General features: G+C 38.0%; 1 protein-coding gene across 10 annotated transcripts in view; it reads left to right on the top strand.

Moving 5' to 3' along the window:
• Positions 1-15,041, top strand: part of ZBTB20 (zinc finger and BTB domain containing 20) — an 820,737-nt gene that overhangs the window by 498,338 nt on the left and 307,358 nt on the right. The window contains exon 1 of one of the 10 annotated variants that reach the window (XM_022555847.2): positions 1-15,041. This exon is cut by the window's left edge and continues 15,038 nt beyond it. The exons of the other annotated variants lie outside the window; for them this stretch is intronic. The gene's annotated coding sequence lies outside the window, so the exon portion shown is untranslated. 10 annotated transcript variants of the gene reach the window in all.

The raw sequence follows: 15,041 nt of genomic DNA, 5'->3' as shown, positions 1-15,041 counted from the left end.
CTTTCTCAGCCCATGGGTACACAAGTACAGTCTTGTTGGCATTCCTCTCCCCTCTGCAGGTTCTCACCATTCACTCCTCTTTTATCCACCAGTCAGTCACCTTTGCAAATAGTACATATTTAAAACAGAATTATTAGAGAATTGCTTGATAAAACTTTGTACAAACCTGAAGGTCTTGGGCCTCACATTAGGTACTAGAGCCCTAAATCTCACAGTAGTCAATGTAAACAGACAAAAATGCCACACATTAAAGAATTAACTCTCCGTTTAGTGTATTTACCTGTTGAATTATTTAAATGAAGGGCAATTTATAAGAACTTTCCTATAATTACTAAAAGAAAGAAATGTCTCTTTAAAAATTGGGGGAAAAAATCAGAGGCCTTTTAAAAAATAAAATTATTTGATTACATTCGTATAGATGAAAAACATTTACCATGTAATTTTGATGTCACACTAAGAGAATTAACTCTGAACACTTAGATTTTTTTCTGGGCCAAAGAATTTAGAATTTCAGAGACGAAAGAGGAGAATCATCAAGAAGAAGAAAGAGGAGTATATCAGTAGGGATCAAGGAATCTCTTTTTAAAATGTGATGAGCAAAGAGAAAATTGTTCTGTTCCACAAACTAGCCCTTCTACTCCAGCTCCTCTTGCTCCCAAGTCTCCCTTTCCTTTTCCCCTTGAGGAAAGATTATCTATATCAGAAATTCATGAAACCACCAACAAAACCTTTGACCACAATTGTGCACTTGAAAATTCAGCCTTTCATTTTCAGGCCTCTGTGCACAAGGTCCATAGTCTTTCCCCCTTAGATCTTTGTGGGCCACGAATGTCCATGCACAGGTGTCACCCAGAATGTGATGAAGCTGTAAAAGAAGGAGATTCTAGAGAAAGACCCCTGTTCCCATATGTGTGCTCAGTCTTAGTTACTGCAGTTTTTCTGCAGTCCATCCAAAAGCCGTCTTTATTATAAAAATGAATAATAATAACTATTTTGAAATCATGTCAGCTTTTTACAGACTATATAGCTCTTTCACTTCTGGTTTTTAAAATGTCCTTAAAGGTAGTTTAGAAGGCGTTAATAATAATGATGTTCACAGAGATTATTTGAATTTGCCAACTGAGCAAACAGTTGAATTAGGCTTCAGATCCAAGAGTTAAATAATTTTATTTCATAAACTGTGTTTGTTTCGTTACAACAAAATTTAGGGGCAGATACACCTTCTTGTATGAAATAGGGCTAAAAAAAACCCCAGTACTATCTAAGATTAAAAAACCTAAATAATTCATAGAAATATGATTTTCCAAAATTATTCTTATCTTAAAATAAACTTTTATATGGCAAGATCTCTCCAGTTGAAGCCTTAGGATTAAAGTAATAAAGTTTTAGTTTATCTCTTTCTCTTTACAGAAGTTGACCAATAGTGACTATTTTAACTTGCCCTAAAGAGAATGATTATCACTGTAAATGGTGTTATAAATAACTTTTTTAAAGCTTATATGTAGGGTAACCCCATAATTTATCATCCAAACTAGGGCCATTTTCAGAGTGAAAGTGACCACTATTAATAATTGTGCCTGAACAGTTGGAACTGAAACTATCCTGAGTAAATAGGGAAATATGACCATTCAACTTATAGGACGTAATTCTGGGTTTAAGAGCGATGCATTTTGAATGAAAAAAGGCCAGCAGAATCAAAATTCATATACCTGACCTGTAACTTTCCCCGATTCCCAATTCCCATGAAGCTGGTTCTTAAGCACTATAAGCACGATTGAATGCTTCAGTCTCGTGCTCTGCCCAAGAGATGACAGTCTGGGGGCATCCATTTAAGACCAAGTCAGAAGGAAGAGTGCCACCTGCTGAGATTCAAATTCCACGTTTTTTTATACCACTTGGTCGTTGGGGGTTCCCATCTAAACTTTGACTGTGTACAACCCAGAAACTCAAACAGACATGCTTTGTGCAGTATTCCCCAGTAAACCTTAGTCACTTTCATAGGGGTCTAATTGACAGGCGTTAAACCAACATTTGAAATGTTAAGAGGGAAAAATCTGTCCAACAGTTAAATTATTTTTACAGCTGATCAAAATTAATATTATGTAATATTATGTTAGTAATTGATAAAAATAATTAAACTGCTAAAAGATAGATTTTTATATACCAAAACTAAATTTGATAATGTAGGACTGTGTTTAACCTTAGAATACCCTCATGACAGGCACAAAAATAAATTTTGTTTTGAAAAACAAAGATACTATTTATGAGAATGTATTGCTAAGTACTATCCATGCAACATGCTGTCTTCCAATTTTGCCTATAAAGTGCTATATTGAACGGTGACCCTCTGAGAGTGGTACACTTAACACAGAATAACATAACCAGAAAATGACAGCTCGAGAGAAAGTTTGATAACTATTTCAAACTATTGCTGAATTATCTGGAAATTCTTCAAATGAGATTACTTTGGTCCACCTAGCTTAAGAAGTATTTTCCTAGTCTGTATAAAGTTCAAATTAATTTGATTTAGTTCCTGGAAAAATGTCAGTTTTCTTGCAACTTAAACTTTTATTTGAGGTAGAAAGTTTCCCTTCTGGACAGGTTGCAGCCTGGAAGTGGTAAAATGTCTAGAGAGGGGAAACTAATGAAACTTAGTTGTGGAATAGTTCACAAAGGAATACAAGATGCATTACATAATGCAGCCCTGTGTTTGTGGAGCCTCTGACAGAATCCTGCAGCTTTAGCTCGAGCTGAAAGCTGCCACCAAAGTCCTCCCCAAATCCAGGCAGCTCTGAGTCTTTTTCCCCACCTCCTGCTGTGATTACTCTGGCTTCTGATTAAATCATACCTTAAATTTAAGTTCACTAACCTAAAACGACCCAAAGCTACTTATTTCTCTCTTCAACAGTTCCCCATTATTTGTAGTATTTGGAAGACTTGAAAATAGCTTCTGTCCTAACTTATGTAGCCTTTTCTCCAAAAGCAAATGCTATACTGTAATAGTTTCCTTACTCGTGGGTCCAAACGTCAGGTGAAAGGTTTTGGAAGCTAATTAGCATGCTAAGGAGTGTGGAGCATTTGGGTGAGTCACAGCCGTGCTACCTGAGGGGTAGAGAAAATGCCTTGTCGTTAGTGATATTTAACGCGTGTAGTCTCCTCACTTAGTTTTAACAGAGCCAGGACTGCATTGCATTGTTTTCTCTATGTTTAATAGAAATCTTATTTATATCATCTCTTCTTTAAAACATCCATGCCTTTGGGGCTTAGTCTAATGTCTTATTTCTTACTTAAAATATATTTCTACTAATTTTAGAAAATTTTACAAGTTTGTTTTTATTGTATTAATAACTGAACTAGGTTGTAACAAATTCTTGTCATAAAACTTCTTATTTTATACTCAAGTTTTTCTGTTTTGACCTGGTTTAATCCTCTTTTCTTAAAAGAAATTTCCCCCTTGTTTTCAGAGTGAGCATTTCATTACATTTATTGAACGTCTAGTATAGTATATATAATCAAGATATGAGGCAAATGAATATTTATTAAATACCAAGAATGTGACCGGTGTCTACCATCTAGTTAGGAAGAGCAGTTTGGATAACTCAACTTATGAAAATTATTTCTTGGTTAGAAATGCGTTCAGTAGCAGAAATTCTGACTTGAGTGGCTTAAACAAATAGGGGTTTGTGCTTCTTACGTAACAAGTCCAGAGCTAGAGAGCTGCTGGTGTGTGATAAACTCAGGGCCAACATCTCTGGGTTTATCTTTGCTTTCTTTTTGGGCTTGTTGCCTTATGTTCACAAAATAGTTGCTGCAGCTGGAAGTATAATGTCCATATTCAAAGGAAGAAGAGGGAAGCAGAAGGATCACTTTTTACCTCTATCAGAAACGAAAAAGCTTTCTGAGAAACCAGCTTCTCAAGCAGATTGCCACATAGATCTTATTGACTAGGACTGGGTCCCAAGGCCACCCTTGGTTGCTAGGGAGGCAAAGAAATCAGGGAACAGATTTGTCATAATTGGCTTAGAAATATTATAACTCATCATTCAGGACTAAGCACATTGCCACTCTGAACAAAATAGGAGTCTGTAGGTAGGAAGAAATAGGGGAATAGATATTGTGTAGGCAATAGTGTCTATTCCAGCTGTACTAGTCAAAAAAAAGAAAAAAAGAAGAAAGAAAATTAATGTGGACTACAAAAACTGGAAAATGATTTACGGCTGTGATAGAACATAAGCTGGACTACAAGATAACTAAAGGAATCAGACTGATAAAAGAATGACAATAGGACACTCCAGCTAAGGGAAGAACAAAAGCTTAAAGTCAGGAACATATTGTGCTATATATGGGAAGTAGACACTGCATTGTGAATTCCTCAATTCTTTGAAGGTAGGAAGTAAGGCTTATTCCTATTTATTTTCCTAGTGTCTCACACATAGTAGATGCTTATTGAATCATAGTAAATGAATATATAATATTCCAACACAGAAGTCCAGACATGATTTAATAAATCATGGAGATAATAGAATACAAAATTTAAAATTTAGGACTCACTTGGCAATACCAAGATAAAGGGAAACACTAATATAGTCTGGCTACACTCTAGAATACTTGTTGGGTAGTACTGGAACCTGGGATGCCTAAGCAAGGTGAAGCAAGAAGTGGAGGCTGAAATATCAAGTTAATAATTTGAACTTGATCTGTGAAAACCTGATTATATTTCTGGAGTAAAGTTTTGGTGATATACAAATGATAGTCTCCAACAGGCCCTCCAACTATTGGAAGCCTAGAGTCTGTTGCTGTCACTTGTCCCCCTTTTCTCCAAGTTCTGTTCTCTGTGACCTTCAGGGATTTCCACTGTGAAAGGAGCTTTGGAAAAATGAGAAGTAGTTCGCTGGAGATTCCTAGATTCCTACGCTACAGTAATTGACATTTTACTTTCATTCAGTTCCTGTCCTATGCCAGTCAATCTGCTGCAGTTTTTAGGAGATCATTAAAATACCTGACTACAAATTGTTTGCATTCTAATCAAGAATTTAAATATCGTGATTGATTTAAGCAAAGAAAAAGAAATTTAATACTGTTCAAAAAAATTCAAGTTGGTCAAAAGGAAAGTTTGACTGGCTTTTATTGTCATGGTACTGATTTAACCAGACAACTCAGGCCAAGAGTCAAACAAACTTGATTCTGCAAATACCACATGAGTAACTTCCACTGAAGGGAAATTATCTTTCTCATAGTCCTGATCACTTTCTATTTAACAAAGGATAAAGTGTCTTGTCCTATTTTGTTTCCCGAACCCTGGAATTTAAATTTAGTTTACCATCTACAATATGGCTAAATAGTAAACTGAAATAATAAATGAAAGTAATTTCATTTTTGAATTGTACCTCCATGAATCCTACATAATTTTAAGGATTTGCAATTCCTTTTTGTTTTCACAACCTTAACTTTACCTGAAAAAATATACCAATGGAGTGGGGGATAGGCATGGTATTAAAATGTACAACCTTAGTAACGGCATTTCTAGCACACGTATGGTCTATAGCCATTTAGTGAAGTTTACTTATTGCTTTAGTCTTCAACCTCCTTGGTTAGATTAGAATACTTCAGATTATTTGAGCTGAAGAGTACTTTTATTTTGACAAAAGAACATTCATTTTGTTTTAATTGATTGAGTTATGTATTTCCAGTGACAGATCTTTAACTCTTTCGAAGACCTGTAACATTATTAATATTGCACTTGGAGAAGTCACTTAATTTATCTGGGCATCAGTTTTCTCATCTGCAAAATGAGGTAACTGGACTCACATGATCTCCAGCAACTTTCAGCTCTGGAATTGTATGATCTCGTTTTTCAGGACAATTCAACAAATATTAATGAAATACTTACAGGATGCAAATCAATATGGTAGGACCTAGATGGATACAGAGATAAATAATGTGATTTTTTCATGCAAGGAGTTTACAACTGGATGCATTCAAGATTGGGATGTATATTTCCCAACACATCCTAGCTCCTCATGTTTGGGATGTCATTTATGAATGAGGGCATATGATTCATTCCCAAAGGGGAGGAAATTCATTCATTTGTTAGTTTTTCGTATCTGGATTTGGAGAAACAAAAAAAAAAAGGGATCTGAACTATCATTTTAATAATATTGTGCAGTTGTATCCCACCTTCATTGCAGAGAATTTAGAGTATTCCAGACCATTATCTCATTCATCCCTAAGGAAGTCCAATGCAAGTAGAAAGGTGTAAATATAGTTATGCAAATTTTAGTGATTAGAAAACTGGACCCTAAATTTCCTGGAGTTATACAATGAGCAAGTGAGTGAGAACAGGTGAAATTCTAGGAACCCTCACTCCAGGACTGCATAGCCAGCTTCCCCTGTGAGCGACAGTTTCTTTTAGCAAGTTCTGCAGAGCCTGATTGCTAAACTGTCTTCCACACCTGATCCTTCCTTATTCTTTATCTGAAGAGCAGCCATTGATGATTTCAGATGTATCGCCAGGAAAAAAAGGGTTATAGTGGAAGAATGGAATGTGTACAGCAACAGATGTGACAAGCAAGTTGTGATATATTGATATAATGTTCCAGTCTTCAGTTTGCACTAAAACTAGAAGTGAAGAAAATTTGGGGACTCCTTCGTCAATCTGATCCATAAACATTTGACTATAGGCCCAGCAGCCATTAAGAAACCTGTGCTTTGGCTAGGCGAGAACATCATCCTGAACATGCCACCCTGGAAACTCTGCCTCAGTTCTTAGCATCACTAGAATTTTCCTAGCCTTCTTTTGAGGGGAGTTAGGAACATAATGAATCTACTTCTTTTTACAAATCCTGAAAGCAGCTCCTTGGAAACAGGTGATTAGGTTTCCTTCTTTACCTAAATCTTCCTAGGTAGTAAAAAAGTCATATCCATGTTTCGTCTCATGGTTTCCTTAGTCAAAAATTTGCATCTGAGGCCTAGGAAAATGTTTGGTTTTCATGATTGAATGTTTAAACAGGTGCACACTGCACTGATCTGGCTGAGGAAAGGTAGTCTCTTCCTTCTGGAAACCCTGACGTTAAGAGAAAGATTCTCATGCCAGCTTTCATGAATGCTTGTGAAGGAAAGTGCAGGTGATTCTGAAGTCTTATTACCTGGGTTACCAACCCGCTTGCCTCCCTCCCATTCTGTGTTCTCATGAAGAAATTGATTTAATAGATTCAAGGTATTAAATACATTCTGCATTAATATTATATGTACTCTTTGAATCCAAGTGGCAATACAATAGAGTTTCATTTTATAAATAACACCTTTCAAGCTAACACCACAGGGCATAGTACAAAAGAATCAAAATAGAACACAAATGCTGTAATCAAATGCAGACCCCAGGAAGGCTGATTAAAAAGGCATGTTGCTAGTAAGAGCAGCCGACAGGGTAAGTATAGTGGGTCAGAGCAGAAAAGCCAGCTGAACAGAAGGGCAAGCTCAAATAAAATGGACTTGCCTGCCTGATTCACATGGACTTACAATTCTTCTTTGTCATCATCTACTTTTGGACTCAGGAATTGCAGGGGAGAGGTGTGCATATGTGTTTGCTGGGGAGGTGGGGATCCAATGTATGCAGTGTCATTAGGTTTATCCTCAGTCTTCACACACAACACAAACAAAAGAAAATCCTAAAGACAACCACCTGCAGCTGCCAGCACTGCCTACAGTGTGATCGTGAGACAGCCCAACAGGGCTTGTTTTGCTTGATAATACCACTGGTTTTCAGAAAGCACAACTGAAGGAAACAAGTAGATCCTTCCCATAATAGTGGGAACAGATAGCATTGCTATAGCCAGGCATCAGTAAAAACAGGTGAATGGGTGAGATGGGTGTTTTGTGGCCTTAGTCTTGAGACAGTCTTCTCTCCACAGGACCCTCTTCTCACCCAGTTGCTTTCTGTGCTCTCAGCCTCTCACCACCACAATGCTTTCTAATGTCAAGTGTTTGTGTTTTTAAACCCTACCTCTAGTTATAGAATAAAAGGTTCTGTCCCCTTCTTAAGGAATTAGGTGAAAACAGTGGAGGTATTTGAGTATACCTCCCCATCTGTATGTAAAGTTATTTCTGACAGTGATCACTGTATACCTTGAGGAATGCATTAAACTGGTCATTTACTTATGCTTTTCTATTTAATATTGAAGGTAGAACAATATAGGACAAGAATCATAGGAAAAATTTCCTGCTAAATATGTGACATTTTTCTGAAAAATAGCAACTCATAGTTAACAGCCTCCCCCAAAATGAGTCATGGAACAGCAAATATGGGTTCTAGAGTCAACAAAAAGAAAAGGAGAGAGAAAGGAAAAATAGTAGTTGAGGTCATCTTTACCACTCTTGAAGCTGTGGGTTGTTTTCAGTGACTCTCCTGATTACCCACTTAGTTGAAATTCTGGACTGGGATCACTAATGCGTAAATTTAGGTCAATAGTTTAGTATTTCTTTACATTTTTCCTAATCTGTTAATTATAAACAATTAAAACATATATGGGCAGCATTTGTGGAGGAAAAAAGGTCATTATACAAATACAAGTATTGCCACTTTTATTTAATAGAATATTATTTTCCTTAATTCTGACAATATTTATTTCATTATGCAGAAAGTCAGTATATTACTAAAGGTAAACAGCAGGCCTAGTAAGTAGTATAGTAAGTAAGAGAACACTGGAATGTAATCTCCAAAGTGAGTTATTTCCTAAAGTGTGTAAGGAAATAACTCTACCAGTTATCAATATACTGCCTCTCAGATCCAAATTTACCCTTCCTTGCCTGCTCTACAAAAATGTATCTGGGTCCTTTAAATATTTTTCCTTTCCTAACTGTGTGAGTGTGCTTTGTCAGTGAGGAATCAGACAGACATTATAGGAGAAAGAGGTTCCCCTTCCTGGCCCCCGTGTATTTTTTGGCAGGCTCCTGCCGTGCGCATGGTTCTCTAAGGCCTGGCTCCTGCAGCACACACAGCTGCCCCGGTGCCCAGCAGCTGAAGCACAGGTAGCTTCTCCAGTGCCCAGCAGCCAGGGGCTACGTCCAGCACCCAACACACATGCAAGCACACACATGCACACATACACACATCGGGTGGTTTATGTAGTAGTGTGCCTCAAATGAGACAGCCTCCCTGTGAACAGCTTCCCTGGCACCCTAGAGTATAGTTTTCCAGCAAGTTTTACTGACAGCTCTCCAGCAACTTCTTTGCCATTCATTCATTCACTGGCTATGCCTTGTCCAACAAGGACTAGATCCCAGTCTAGAGGTGTAAGGGACTCTTCCTTGGGCACTCTCTATCAGCCCTAGAAGTTGTGGTTGCTCCTTATATTTGCTTATTCTTATATAATTCACAATCCTCTTCTTATTAGTTACTTCCTCATTACTCCAATCCCCTGTTATAGTTAAGAATTCTTTATATTAAATTTTTCCTATTCAAATTGCTGTGTGGTTTCTGTCTCCTGATGGACCCTGACTGATACATGACCAAAGAATATTGAAATAATCTGTATTGTTTGGGAGTAGGGGGAAATCAATCATCTCTTTATGGAATGGTTTAGCATTAGTATGATGTGCCTTATCCAGGCCTGGCTATTAGATGAACAAAGAGTTTTGAGAATTTGATGCTAGATTGAAAAGTGACATAAGAATATGATGCTATATACTATTTTTAACTGTACGTATGGTTTTAAGGACCCAATTTTAAAATATTTTACTTGATTTCACTGAGAGTTTTTTTTTAATGTAAACTATAATAAGGCAAACAACAAAAGGCTGGACTCAAAAGTAATTTGTTAGCCTTGAAAAGATGTTGCAAAATAATAACACTATAATGTGAATATGTAGATTATTAATGCTAGGGAAATAATGATACCCATCATTTTTTGAGAACTTATAGCAATAGAGGTAGATACCGTTATTATCCCTATTTACAAGTAGAAAAATAGAGGTTCAGGAAGGTTAAAGAACTGGCCTAACATGGTATGTGTAGTAACATTTCAGAGCCAGAATTTGAACTTAGATCTGCCTGTGAGCCCTGGCTCTAAACCATTGCTCTCTGCTTCCAGAACACTCGTACTGAAGTAAATAGCAAGCTACCTGGGAAAACAAACACAGAACACTTGTTTGTGTTGTTTTCATCAAATATCCAGAAAAAGAAACTGTAATGTAACCCTAGAATGTTTAAGCACACACCCTGAGATATTTCTGAGATAATCTACTACTCTTACCTAACAAGATATGGACAAACTGGGTGAACACTGGTGATCAAATCCCCAGAACCAAAGTGTTAACCGTGTATTAAAAACCCAGCAGTCTTTATTCAGAGCTGAATTGAAGACAGATGAAATATTAACAGCAGTTCTAGCAGCACAAAATGAAATATGAGATCCTGTATCAGAAATTATTAGTAACCTGTTAAAAGAAATGCTGAAAAATGGCAGTTACCAAATTAAAACTGGGAAACAGAGCCCAAATGGGAAATTTTGAAAAGTTTGGAGGAAAATAAATGACAGATTGTCCTCTTGGCTCTTATTACTATGCCATCCTAAATCCTACTTGGCAATACATGGTGGAGGTGAAATAAGAACTGCATCACTGCCAGCGCTGGTCCTCAAATTTATAGTCCTAAGTGTCTGTGAGGGTGTCTGGGATTGATTGGAAAAGTAGTTGGAATTTGGTAGCTTTATCTAAATTGAAGAGTCTGGAGACTCTTATTATGAAAGGCTTCCTCTCATTTGTGAATTGGCCCCTTTGCTCCACTTTTGGATGCCTGGCTTCCTCCATGCCGAGCTGCACTAAATGTTTCTACATGGGAAAGCTATTCTCCTTAAATGCTTTCAAATTTAAAGCATCTATCTGGATATGTTCATGTTTACGACTCAAAATATCTAGCATCAAAAAAAGAGAGAAAGGTTACAAATACCGGGTAGTAAATGAAGGCGATATTTTTCCATCAGTAACTGAGAGCAGAGAAATGACTATAAGCAGAGTTGTTGAGCGGTTGGTGCCAGAGAGAAAAAGGAAATGAGCTATAGAACCATAGAATCTTAGTGTTGGCAGAGACTATGGAGTTCAGGCAGTCCAACCCTATCATTTTTCAATGAAGACACTGAGACATGGGGAGTTAAGGGACTTGACTTGCCCTAGACACATAGTTGTTTACTGACAGTCAGGCCAAAAACATTTCCCAACTCCCAGTCTGGAACTCTGTAGTTCAGCATGCTACTGCCATTCTCTACCGAAAATTAACACTAACCCAGCCTGGAACATAGAAGAATTCAGCATCTGTGGGGAGCAAGAAAAATGATGAATTCTGAGATGGAAGTCAGTCTGGGAAAAGGAGAGGGGAAATGGATGATTCTCCTTCATTGTGACTCTTTGGCCAACTTTCTGCAAGACATTTTATGTCAGTTTACTCCCCTGTGCCTCCCCACAATAATAAAATAATTTGGTTGTAATTCTCCAGGGTTTATATATATGCATTCAAATTGGATTTGGTTAGAGAATTCTCCCATGTACAGGTTATCTTGATTGGTTTGTGGGTGGCATTGCTATTGATTCCTGTTATTTATGTGAGCCTGACTTTTTTCTCTAGCAGTGAAATGTGCTCCAGAGTCCTTGTGGGGAGAATCTTCTCCAACGGACACCCTAACTAAGGATCAGATGTAGGTTTAAGATGCAAAAATTATCTTCTGTTAACCCTTGTATTCTATTAACCTCATGAAGAACTTGAGCCATATGTGGGCCTTATAATCAGATTCATGAGTTTGGTGAAATAATTTTCTTTATTTGGAAGCACAGGATAATTTGAAGTAAACCAGTTGCAAAGAAGATACGATAAAAATGTTTCAGTAGGATTCCCTGTGATATAGCAGTACAGGTCTTTTAGACCAATCGAATATTTTTCAGAATAGAGCAACCGGAAATGAGAGAATCAGACAGTATGATGAAAACTACAGATGGAATGCTTTGCATGAAAAGTGATTATATACAAGAGAGGGCTCAGGAGCAGGTAGGCGTGGAGTTGGAAAGGAGTGGGTAACTGAAATAAGAGAAGATAATGCTTGACCAGGTCTAGTAAAATATTCCCTGCCACAACTGCTGTTCCATGAAGAGACTGAGCCAAGAGGCCTGAAAAAACTAACCTTAAGTTCAGCGTTGCCATTATTGTGGGAGGCATCAGGGAGAGCACATCCGGATTTGTGTTTCACAGTAATCACTGCTGGGTGTCAGCATTCATCAGCCAGATGGTCAGACCCACAATTAATCAATTAGACTGGGATGATCAACTGGACTAAGTTTTCCCTTTGCTAAAAAACCCTCATCATGCGGTCAAGGCCGATAGCACTTTTATCCTGTTGCTTTTGGAGAAGCTTCTAAAAATCCCTTTTTTCTTTTTTAGGTCTCTAGTTACTGAATACTATTAAGCTCCAAGCTGCTTTGACAACATAGATACCCCAAATCAAGATTTTAACATAATAGATTTTTAACGTCCTCTGGGTTCAAGCATAATGTTTAACGTATCCAGATAGAAACAAGCTTTTTAAGGCAACATCCTCTGAGGAATGTTACTCGACTGATTTTACTGGAGTCTTCATATTGGTTCCACTCAATACAGTGCAACGGCACTGGGAATGATTCTTTCACTGGCACTTAGGAAAATGATATGATAATCAAATATAAACAATAACACTTTACTGAGTGTTCAACCTGTGATAGATACTACTGTGATAAGGACTGACAAACACTGATTCTGTCCTTACAATAATTCAAGGTAATAATATTCCATTTCAAAAAAAAGAAAACTGAGGCTAGAAAGTTTATTTGCTCAAGGTTAAGCGTTTATCAAAGACATGTTGAGATGATTTAATGACCTCTGGAATGAAAACTAAATAAAATTTACATTTTTTACACATCTTACACATCTGTATGTCCTTAAGGGATAACAATTAGAAATATATGGTGGGCCCTTATTAGTCCTGTTCAAAGCCCTGTAAAGAAATATTTTACTAGCATTTCCCAGCTCTGTTGATGGTATTCTCTTTTCCCTGCCATTCTTGCTGCATCCCATCTGACTTTTGAAGTTGCTTTCTTCCTTATTTTGGGGCCATCACCACTATTTGCTGATAATTCTGTCCCCACCTCAGTTTCCTTGTCTAGAAATGGCTCCTCTAAGTTTGTTTCATACACTAAGTCTTTTCTTTATCCATTGGCTCATTCAGGTGATTTGCCTCTTCCAAAACAAAATGTTTATTACTGATTTATTTTTCAGGTTGAACGTGATTTTTTTCCTCTGGCTGTTTTTCTTTTCCCTCTCCTCTTGCTTATGACAGTACTACTGCACAGGAAGAGGTGTTTGAAAGTCCTGTTGACTAGAAGTGTCACTTGCTGTTGGAGGTCTATGCTGACCCCACTGGGTAGAAATATAGACACAATTTCATATTTCCCTTGTGTTCCATCATTGAACTTATGTCTTTCTTTTCTCTTACTTCTTCTCTACTGCCATCCAAGCTTAATTTAAGGAGTGCTTCTCTTTAACCATTTTGTGACCAGATTTTACAGGCTATACAAGGATACTATTGACCCAAATGCACATCTTTGAGATATTAGGCTTTTACTTATAATTACATTATTTTATGGAACATGAGGCTTCCTCTTTTTATTTTACTGCAGTGCTTTTCTTTTGTTTGTTTTGCTACTTACCAGACTGGGAAAGCAATACCTAAATACCAGGATAGTGTATAGGTAACCACTGTTTCCTAAATCAAGTTCAGGAGCACATGGAAAAAAAGGTATTCCAGAGATCTTAATGAGCATCTTTTCTCCTCCAGGCCTCTACCCGTGCCCTCTTTTTCTGTCTGTGGTACTCTAATTTGTTCTTGCTATGTTTGGTAGGCAGCTGTTCTAAGTTTTTCCCTTGCTGCTCCTTTTTGTACAATCTTCACCCCAGAGCTGATGAGGTTCTTTCATTTTGACCTGCAGTATCTCCGTGAATTGCGGAGCTGAGCCCTGCCATCTAGACTGCCTTTCTGCTTCATTTTGCTTCTGACCTAAACCCCCCCTGCTATTCCAGGCCTGGCCTCTCATGACCAGAGACTGCTGACTCATCCTGGCCTGTGCCAAGCTGTGCAGTCGCTTAGCGATGTGGACAGGAGTCGAAGGACTAGAATGAGATCACTGAACTCATTTCACTTGTTGCTTACGGTACAGTCCAGCATGAGCTGGAAATGTAGGAACCTCAGCCTCCCGAGCAGAAAGAGTAAGTAGATTAAACACACTGCATCACCAAGTCCTCAACAAGCAGTAGTGGGGTGGCGGGTGGAGCTGGCTTTTTCATGGCCGTGTCTAGGGCATTCCGGTTCATCAGGAATGTTCCTTTGTCCTCTCCTTCCTCTCCTCCACAATCGCACCCTCCCCCCACCCCTTCCCTGAACTTCCCTTCTGAAAATGTCTGGATGGCACAGCAATGATCTGGGCAGAAATGAAATTTTGCTAATAAGCAGCCTCCACAAGAAATCCTAGAACGGTGACACTGTTGAAACTGCTTAGTTTGTCTACTGGGAACTGACATGAACTTCCCAACAGAATTCAAGGAAATGAAAAAAAATCTTTTTTTGTTCTCCTTTTCTTTCTGATTCTCTTTTTCTTTCTGTTTTGAGGGAGGTAGTTTCAGGAGACATGGCTGCATTCTGGTGTGGTGTAAAGTTTTCCGTCGGGAGACAATAATGAACATTCCTCTGGCAGGACGGGATGGGCTTTTTTTTTTTTTTTTTTTTTTGTTTCTCTTGCTGTTGTTTATTTATAAGACATTTCCTCTCAGTTAGTAGAAGTTAGATCGTAAGAGGCTCCAGTGATTTTCCTTCCACCTCCCCTCCCTAATTTCTGTGCTTCAGCACTCTGGAACACTGTGAACTTGACAAACTAATCAGAGCAGGGAGCTTAGCAGCCAGGCCTGGACACTCTCAAGAGACTGTGGTGATTCTCAGTCGATACTCCTTGGATCAGGAGCCATAGTCCTG

The sequence above is a fragment of the Delphinapterus leucas genome, chromosome 4, assembly GCF_059928025.1.
Source record: "Delphinapterus leucas isolate spDelLeu-1000000601 "Yukka" chromosome 4, BTC_Dleu_Yukka2, whole genome shotgun sequence".
In the NCBI taxonomy this organism is placed as follows: domain Eukaryota; kingdom Metazoa; phylum Chordata; class Mammalia; order Artiodactyla; family Monodontidae; genus Delphinapterus; species Delphinapterus leucas.
Note: the sequence above shows the minus strand (reverse complement) of the source record. Positions and strands in the feature narration are given on the sequence as shown.